Genomic DNA, 10,273 nt, shown 5'->3' on the forward strand with positions numbered 1-10,273 from the left:
CACGTGAATGCTGTGCACGTTATAATTTTTCCTTGCTTTGCTTCCATCGTACGTGAAGCAGTACGAGACGGTTGACCAAATAACTTAAAAATAAATAAATAACATGCAAGGGAAAGGAAATGTCATATAAATAGCTTTTTGTTGCTCGCTCAGAACACTCAACACCGTTGCCAGTTTTTCCTCATGAGTTATACTATCACTATTAAGCTTTGTTGAGAAACCATCTCTCAGTAGACATCCAATAGACCACAATGGCCGTGCTTGGGAGTGGAGAATTCCTTGTGGCGGTTCTTCTTTTTGATTTAATCCATTTCGGGTGGCTCAACAGACACACACTCATCACTAAATGGCCCATTCTCGGAATGCTACCTTGTCTCTTGCTCAACGTGTCAACCATCCATGATTATATAAATTCAGTTCTGAAACATCATGGTGGTACTTTCATGTTTGAAGGACCATGGCTAACAAACATGAGCTTTTTGAAAACTATGCAACACATCACAAGCACGAAGTTTGAAAACTATGGGAAATGGAATTATTTTAGAGAGATTTTTGAAGTTCGGGGGGGAAAGGATTTTCAGGTCTGATTACCATGCATGGAAGTATAACAGAGCTATACTTCATTCAATTTTCAAGCAGCCAAGTTTTCAGTTTTTTATTTACACAACCATTCAGAAAAAGGTGGAGAATTCTCTATTTCCATTTCTTGATCATGCATCCAAAGAAGGAATGCAGGTGGATTTACAAGATGTTTTTCAAAGGTTAACCTTCGACAACAACTATTCAATAGTTTTAGGATTCGATTCGCAATGCCTTTCCATTGAATTCCCAGAGGTTGCATGTGATGTGAGAAAGCCTTGAGTGAAGTAATGGATGCACTGTTCTACAGATTTCGCATGCTAAGATGGTTATGGAAGCTGCAGAAATGGCTTCAAGTTGGGAAAGAGAAGAAGTTCAAAGAATGCCAGAAAATTGTTGATCAAATGTTGTATGAAATAATCACATCCGAACGCAGAATGCAAGGCCAGAGCATTAACAGTAGCATCCTAGCTGATAAATCAGGGTTGAACTTGCTAAATGCTCTTATGAATGAAGAAGGAAAGGGAAAAATAGATGATAAGTTTCTTAGAGACACAACAATGAATCTTCTTGCAGCTGGAAGAGACCCAATTAGTGCAGGCCTCACTTGGTTTTTCTGGCTGGTCTCAACACACCCATCTGTGGAAGCTAAGATTCTTGAAGAGATCAGAGAGAATTTACCAGAAACAGAAGGTAATTGGAAGGATTTGGGTGTGGAAGGGCTTAATGGGTTAGTTTACCTTCATGCATGTATATGTGAAGCCTTAAGGCTTTATCCTCCAGTTCATTTTGAGCACAAATGTGCATTGAAATCTGATATTCTTCCTAGCGGTCATAGGATTAATTCAAATACCATGATAATATACTCTTTGTACTCAATGGGAAAGTTGGAGGAAATATGGGGAGAAGATTGCATGAAATTTAGACCAGAAAGATGGATTTCTAATAGAGGAGAGATTATTCATGTACCCTCTTCCAAGTTTATTGCTTTCAATGCTGGACCAAGAAGTTGTTTGGGTAAGTGTTGGGTTTAAACTTTATTAAATAAAGTAATTAAAATAAATAGAAAATGGAGGGTTTATGTCATGAAGAGGTGTGTCCCTAGGAATTTGTTAGTGGACAATTATTATGCTTAGAGTTACTAGGTAACCTTTTAATTGTTTTAGTCATTTGCTATTGCTTATAAATAGCACTATGTAAACCATTTCAAAATGCACTTGGCATATACAGTAATACAAAGAGGTATATTCAGAGAATTGCTTGTGTGGTTGAGTGTTTGAGAGAAACACCATTAGAGGACCTGTGAATTACGAATTGGTATCAGAGCTTGATATCAATGGAAGGTGTGAGTAATGGTCTGCCAGTGCCCCGCCTGAAAAAAGGGCAACTATGAGAATTGGAGCATCCAAATGAAGGCTCTCCTAATAGCGTGTGATAGTTGGAATTTGGTGCAAAATGGGTTCGTAGAACCTGAAACAACAGAAGGATACTCAGCAAACCAACTCAAGCAGTTGAGTTTGTCAAAATCGAAGGATGCAGTGACACTGTTTATGATGCTTCAAGCTGTTGAAGAGTGCGGTAGTATTGAGAAGATTGGAGGTGCAACAACGGCTAAGGAGGCCTAGGACATATTGGAGATGGTCTACCGAGGTGCTAACCGTGTGAAGCAGGTCAGGCTTCAAACTCTTCGAGGAGAGTTGGAGGGGATGAAAATGAAAGAGACCGAAGGAGTGTCGGATTTCATCACCCGGGTTCAGACCGTTGTGAACAAGTTGAAGAGGAATGGAGAGGCGTTGGCCGACTCCAGAGTAGTAGAAAAAATTCTGAGGTCGTTGACAGACGACTTCGAGAACGTGGTGTGTGCAATCGAGGAGTCCAAGGACTTGTCTACGCTCTCTGTTGACGAGCTAGCAGGTTCCCTTGAGGCGCATGAGCAGCGCAAGAAGAAGAATAAGGAGGAGTCGTTGGAGCAAGCACTCCAGAAAAAAGCAACCATTAAGGATGAGAAGGCGCTCTATTCTCAGAACGTCCGAGGTAGAGGTCGTGGATGAGCTAGACGTGGAAATGGCCGAGGTGGTCGTGGCCGAGGTCTTGAGGTGAGAAATGAAGAAAGAGCTGAGCCGAGTCAGCAAAACTGGAGAGGTAGAGGACGTGGCCGAGGTGGAAGAGGCCGGTGGTCGAATCACAGTAATATAGAATGTTATAAGTGTGGCAAATATGGTCACTACTCAAAGGACTGCAACTCGGACAGATGCTACAACTGTGGCCGAGTTGGGCATTTCGCTAAGGATTGCCGAGAAGAAAGAAGAATTGACGAGACTTCAAACCTCGCTGCAGAAGGAGAAATAAGAGATGGAAGAGTTCTTATGCTAGCCCATGGTGAAACAAGTTCAAAGGATGAGTCAGAGTGGTATTTGGATACTGGTGCCAGTAATCACATGTGTGGTTACAAACATCTGTTCAAGGAGTTGAAAACGGTGGAAGCCGGACATGTCTCTTTTGGAGACGCGTCCAAAATTGATGTAAAGGGCCGAGGTACGATCTGTTTCTTGCAAAAGGATGGACGAGTTGGTACAATTCGGGACGTGTATTACGTGCCTGAGCTCAAAAGCAATATTCTGAGCATTGGACAGTTGATGGAAAAGGGCTACTCGGTTCTAATGATAGATCGAGTTCTACTATTGAAAGACAAACAAGGGCGTCTGATATCCCGAGTTCAGATGGAGAAGAAAAGAATGTACAAGTTGAGTTTGAGGAGCATGGAGGTCGACTGTCAGCAAGCCGAGGTGGAGGATAAGATGTCTCTTTGGCATCGACGGTTTGGACACCTTCATTATGGTGGTCTGACCGAGATGATGAAGAAGGATATGGTAGTGGGACTACCAAAGATTAACTCTGAAGGAAAATTTTGTGAGGACTGCGTATTGGGAAAACATGCGAGGAGCCCGTTCCAAAGGATGGCGAGATACCGAGCTAGGCAGCCTCTGGAATTGATACATACCGACCTGTGTGGACCCATCACTCTGGGGTCCTTCAGTGGAAAAAGGTATTTTGTCTCCTTTATTGATGACTTTAGTCGTAAGACTTGGGTTTATTTTCTGAAAGAAAAATCCGAGGTGCTGGATACCTTTAAGAGGTTTAAAGTGATGATTGAAAATACAACTGGAAGATACATCAAATCGGTCCGTTCAGACCGAGGTGGGGAGTACGTGTCAACAACTTTCAAGAAGTATTGTGAAGAACATGGGATAAGGCGGTTCCTGACCGCACCGTACTCGCCCCAGCAGAATGGAGTAGCTGAGAGAAAGAACCGGACTATCTTGGATATGGTCCGATCCATGTTGAAGACAAAGAACATGCCAAAGGAGTTCTGGGGAGAAGCCGTACAATGTGCAGTGTACGTGCAGAACAGATGTGCACATTCAAGTTTGAATAACAAGACTCCGCAGGAAGCATGGAGTGGTCTAAAGCCATCAGTGGCTCATTTCAAGATTTTTGGTATTGTTGCATATGCAAACATACCGGATCAGTTGAGGACAAAGCTAGAAGATAAGAGCAAGAAGTTTGTGTTCATTGGTTATGATGAGAAGACTAAGGGATATAAGTTGTTGGATCCCGTCAGTAAAAGGGTGATGGTTAGCCGAGATGTGAAGGTGAATGAAGAAGATGCTTGGGACTGGAGTAGTCCATCCGAGGTGAATGTGGAACCCAGAATTAGATCAATTGAGGTCGGACAACCCTCGATCCGCATTTCAGAAAATCCAAATGATTCTGATAGTGAAGAAGAGTTGAGACAACCAAGGATGAGGAGTCTACAAGATCTGTATGATTCCACCAGTGAAGCACACTTGGTATGTTTGTTGGCAGTTTCTGAAGAAGTGAGCTTTGAAGAGGCAATCCGAGAAGAGAAATGAAAATCAGCCATGGAGGAAGAGATTAAAGCTATAGAAAAGAACAAGACATGGGAGTTAGCCGACCTTCCCAAAGGAAGTCGGCCCATTGGTGTGAAATGGGTGTACAAGGAGAAAATGAACGCTAAGGGGGAGATCGAAAGATACAAATCCCGGCTGGTGGCGAAAGGGTATAGGCAGAAGGCCGGCATTGACTATGACGAGGTGTTCACTCCCGTAGCAAGAATGAAGACAATTAGGCTGTTATTTTCTCAAGCAGCCCAGTTCGGATGGCCGATCTATCAGATGGACGTGAAGTCGGCATTCTTAAATGGAGTACTCGAGGAGGAGGTGTATCTGGAACAACCTCTGGGATTCATGAAAGCCGGACAAGAAAGAAAAGTGTTGAGACTGAAGAAAGCTTTGTATGGGTTGAAGCAGGCCCCAAAAGCCTAGAACACAAGAATTGAAAATTACTTCAAGAAGGATGGACTTGAACAATGTCCGTATGAAGACGCACTATACGTAAAGAAGAAAGGAGGTAAAATTCTACTTGTTGCTCTATATGTTGATGATCTGATTTTCTTGGGTAATGATGAAGAATGATTCAAGATTTTAAGAAGAAAATGACGTAGGAGTTTGAGATGACGGATCTCGGTCTGATGAGGTAATTTCTTGGTCTGGAGGTCAGACAAGAAAAATTCGGGATCTTCGTCTCTCAGGAAGCCTATGCAAAAGGAATTTTAGAAAAGTTCAAAATGAGTGATTGCAACCCGGTTTCAACCCCCATGGAACCAGGCGTTAAACTTTCAAGATATGATGGAGGAGAAAAGGTAGAACCGAGTGTTTATCGTAGTCTAGTTGGAAGTCTGAGGTACTTGACATGTACGAGACCGGATCTATGTCTGAGTGTTGGAATAATAAGCTGATTTATGGAAGAGCCGAGCTATACTCATTGGAAGGCAGAAAAGAGGATTTTAAGATATGTTCAAGGAACAATTTCGCAAGGACTTCATTATTCAAAGTCAAACAAGTACAAGCTGACAGGCTACTCTGATAGTGACTGGTGTGGAGATGTGGATGACAGGAAGAGCACGGCTGGCTATGTGTTTTTCATGGGAAACACGGCGTTTACTTGGGTGTCAAAGAAGGAACCCATTGTGACTTTATCTACATGCGAAGCCGAGTACGTTGTTGCTTCCTGGTGTGTTTGTCATGCAATTTGGCTGAGAAACCTGTTGAGCAAGCTAGAGCAAGAGCAAGTTGTTCCAACCGAGATCCGAGTTGAGAACAAATCAGCGATCAAGTTAGCAAAGAACCCGGTCAACCATGAGAGGAGTAAGCATATAGATGTCAGGTTCCATTTCATCTGAGATCAAGTCAAGGAAGGAAAGGTAGAGCTCATTCGCGTTGCAAGCCGAGATCAAGTTGGAGATATTTTCACAAAGCCCCTGCCGACGTTGTTGTTTGAGAATTGCAAGAAGAAGATGGGAATGAAGGACGGTAGAGATATTAAAGTTAAGGGGGAGTTTTGTTGGGTTTAAACTTTAATAAATAAAGTAATTAAAATAAATAGAAAATGGAGGGTTTATGTCATGAAGAGGTGTGTCCCTAGGAATTTGTTAGTGGACAATTATTATGCTTAGAGTTACTAGGTAACCTTTTAATTGTTTTAGTCATTTGCTATTGCTTATAAATAGCACTATGTATACCATTTCAAAATGCACTTGGCATATACAGTAATACAAAGAGGTATATTCAGAGAATTGCTTGTGTGGTTGAGTGTTTGAGAGAAACACCATAAGAGGACCTGTGAATTACATTAAGAACATAAGCTTCACTCAGATGAAGACGGTTGGTGCTTCTATATTGTGGAATTATCACATCCACGTCGTCGAAGGCCATCCCATATCTCCAAGTATGTCCGTTTTCCTCCATATGAAACATGGCTTGAACGTTATGGTGACAAAAGAAGCATTTGATCAAGGGATTCACTTCAAAATAAGTGGTTGTGTTCGCCTCTCTACATGCAATGTTTATTTGAAATGTTAAAATTTAATAATTTGTATTTTTGGGTGTAGACGTAGCCTTTGTTCATGTTTGTTTCGTTCCCCACTCCACCTCTAATGTCAGGGTATAAATATCTATAATTTAGGGGTAATAGATTTGTCATGTAACACGAAAACAAAAAGTTTTCCTGGACAGACAACAATCAAGAGAGAGAGAGAGCAATCAAGAGAGAGGGACAAAAATCAACGGGCCCCACATCTGTTGTTGTATGTGCAGGAAATTCTTTTATTTTCCTGTTACATAATAAATATATTACCCATAATTTATTAGTGGTTTAATGTTAGACCCAAAATTTATTTGAAAAATAAAGAAAAATAATGAAATCGTCATCAATTTTATTTAAATGGAGAAAATCGGAAATCTCCTTTTATTTTGCAATTTGGTCTTTAAAATTTTTTATCAAGGTTGGGGGGTTTAAAAAGGGTGGAAACTTAATTGTACTTCACCCCTAATACATCCATTTAAAATGATTACCTTTAGTTAATTGTGTAAATTATTTATAGTTTTTAAAAATATTCTTATTATTACTAAAAGATATATATGATTATTTAGAAAGAAATAAAACTAAATTATTAGGATTTTATTTTAGGCTTGACGGGAAGAGTTCCGCTATGACATTTCCTCTCACAATCAGGAATTCAAAGCTACATCGTTTTTTAACTTAAATATTTTTTTTGATTATAATCTTATATTTAGAATATTAATTTTGCGTATACAAAAAAAAAAGAATATTAAATTTGGACACTTTGAATCGTTACTTTAGTTGAGGGTCACATATTAGCAAGCTATTGTGGCTAAGCCCCACGTTTAATACAAATAATTTTATTATTATTATATTAACACAAATTTACGATGAGTTTAACGAGCTTTATATCATCAAGTTGTCTCCTATGAAACACCGACACTTCAAAATTTCTGACGTGTCGTGTTCGACACTTCCCTACACTCCGACACTTTCCGACACTCCAATACTCATTGAAAAGACTCAAAAAAAATTCAAATGTTACGTTGCGTTGCATTTTGAGTTCCAACTATTAGATTTGTTGGATTACGATTACTATTTTATTGAGTTTAATATAAACATTTGGGATATCTTATGTTTCTTACAAAATTGATAGGTATTATAAATTCAGCTTTAATTTTTTTTTGTTAAATTATTGAATATTAAATATAATATACACTACATAAATTTAAAAAAATATAATATCAAAACGTGTCCTAACGTGTCAAAATTTAACATTTTTAAGAATTAACGTGTCGGAGTGTCGTGTCGTGTCCCGTGTCTCGTGTCGGTATCGGTGCAACATAGGTTGTCACAACTAAAGTGACTCAAAAGATCGTGGAATTAACAAGATGTCACAACTCACAACAAAGTCATACCTTCATGATAAATTTAAAGTTACTATTTTTATTTACTACAAACCTTAGGATTATCAAGCCTTCACAGCCAAAAAGACCCCAAATACATTATATATGCAGGATTAACAAGTTGTTCAACCAAGTCACTCTATTATAATAAATTAATTTGAACATCTTTATTTTTAAATTAATACATTTTTATGATAAATTCAGATAAAATTAGATTATCAAGTTATCAAGTGTTCGGGAGCCTCACAATCCTTAAGAATCCATGAACTAGTCATCCATCTATCTGAGCATTTCACGGCACCCCTTAGCCTCTTAGCTCTTTCCTTGGAGACTATCATCCATGAATCCTTAAAGATGAGAGGACCGTAAGACTGGATCATCACAGAGTCCGTTTTCTGATACACAGGATCCCTTTGCAGGGCAAGTGTAGAGCATACTAACTTCCTCATCCAGAGATTAGTAACTATAGTAAGAACATTATACTAAGTTTTCGGAGAGAAGAAAGAACTCTTTAGAAATCCATAGGGAAACACACAAGCTTTTATTTTCTGTAAACTCGATCTGAGAATACAAGCACACACTTAAGTTCCTTTTATAGGCAAGGAACCCATAATAACAAAAAAAAAGGAAATTACATCACACCAGACAAATTTTACAATAAGACAAACAACTTTTCTAAAAGTTGATATAAATTTTCTAAAAGTTGATTTATTGCACACACACTTTAAATCATAACCACACAAGTGTCCTTGTACTTCTAGACATCATCATTTTTCTTCTCCGTGGACCCCACCATACATCTCTTCCCACCAAGGTTTGTCTGTTTTGACCTTTTCTTCAATTATCTCTTCCATGACATCAGCATTTGCATCATCAATTGGATCAAAGATCAAATCAATTTGCATTGGATCTTGGTTTGGACTTTAAGAGCAAGAGGAACTGAATGATTAACTGTGAGACATCAAATGCACCAAAGTGTGTTTTCTGAGGATCTAGTAGACTGAGGTAGGTTGGCCTAATTCTGGAGGATAAACTCTTTTTTGTTTGGCTGTTTTAGGTAATGGTTCATTCATGTATATCAGAGGAAATGGAACACTGGCTATACTGGAAATGACCTGGACAGGGGCTTTTGGTTTGGTTGATCTAGAAGGTCTAGATAAGAGATCAGGGATAATGTTATGGCTTCCTTTAATGTGTTTGACGGTGAAATCATATCTAGAAAACCAATCTTTTAACATGAGGATTTGAGGATCTGGTGGCATCTTGTTCTTGAATTCCAGGATTTTTGGAAAGGAAGAATTATCCATCTGGACTTCAAAATTGTGACCTCGAAGATGGAAATCAAATTTCTTGATTCCTTTTTTTACTGCCAGGGCTTCCTTATAAGTGGTATGGTAATGGAGTTCTGCATCTGTAAATTGACCACTTGCATGTCCACAGTAGTACTTCTTGTTTTCCGCTTCTTCAATGAGAACCGCTCCCCAGAAATGATCACTAGCATCTGTCTGAAGAATTCTTTTACCAGTACTGGGAACCTTCAGGGCTGGTGGATTTTGAGCAATCTTCTTTAGTTCCTTGACTGCTTGAGTCTGCTCTGGACCCCACGGAGGAGGATTTTTCTTTAACAGCTTGGACAGTACACTGGTATACTTTGCTGCACTAGGAATGAAATCTCTCACATAATTAACAATTCCTAAAAACTGTTGAATCTGTTTAAAAGTGAGATTTTCATCAGGATATTCTGCAAGTCCTTCTGCAATGTGTGGTTGTGGCTGGTACATTCCTTTTGAGAAATGCATTCCCAGAAAATCAACTTCAGTTTGGGCAATATGGATCTTCTTCTCGGAGAGCATAAGTCCATGTTGATTAGCTAGTTCTGCAAACTGATTGAGCAGTTTCCTGCGTTCTTCCATATTTTTAGAAAAAAGAAGAACATCATCAATATAGATAAGAATTGTATCTAAAAGTGGAGCAAAGATTCTGGTCATTGCTTTCTGGAAAAGAGAAGGAGCCACTTTGAGACCAAATGGAAGCACTTTCCATTGGTATTGGGCATTCGGAATGCAGAAAGCAGTCTTGTATCTATCAGCAGGATCTAATCCAAGTTGCCAAAAACTTGCTTTCATATCAAACTTGGAAAATATATGAGCATCCTTAAAAAGGATAGGAAGTGTGTCAACCTTTGGAATAGGAAACTTATCATCCTGCAAAAAATGATTTAGAGGCCTATAGTCAATCTCTAATCTTTTCTTGCCTCGAATTTTTTCTGACATTTTATCCACATAAAAGGCTTGACATGCCCATGGAGATTTGGTAGGCTCTATCAGTCCTTGCTTTAGCAGTTCTTGGCATTCAATTCTAGCCAA

At 39.2% G+C, this 10,273-nt stretch overlaps 1 pseudogene; it reads left to right on the top strand.

Annotated features, from left to right (window-relative positions):
* Window positions 1–251: 251 nt before the first annotated feature.
* LOC133313449 (alkane hydroxylase MAH1-like) lies at window positions 252–6,521 on the top strand (annotated as a pseudogene).
* Window positions 6,522–10,273: the final 3,752 nt, after the last annotated feature.

The sequence above is a fragment of the Gastrolobium bilobum genome, unplaced genomic scaffold (genome assembly GCF_033153095.1).
Source record: "Gastrolobium bilobum isolate Gb01-03AN ecotype WA unplaced genomic scaffold, APGP_CSIRO_Gbil_v1 utg176753, whole genome shotgun sequence".
Classification (NCBI taxonomy): domain Eukaryota; kingdom Viridiplantae; phylum Streptophyta; class Magnoliopsida; order Fabales; family Fabaceae; genus Gastrolobium; species Gastrolobium bilobum.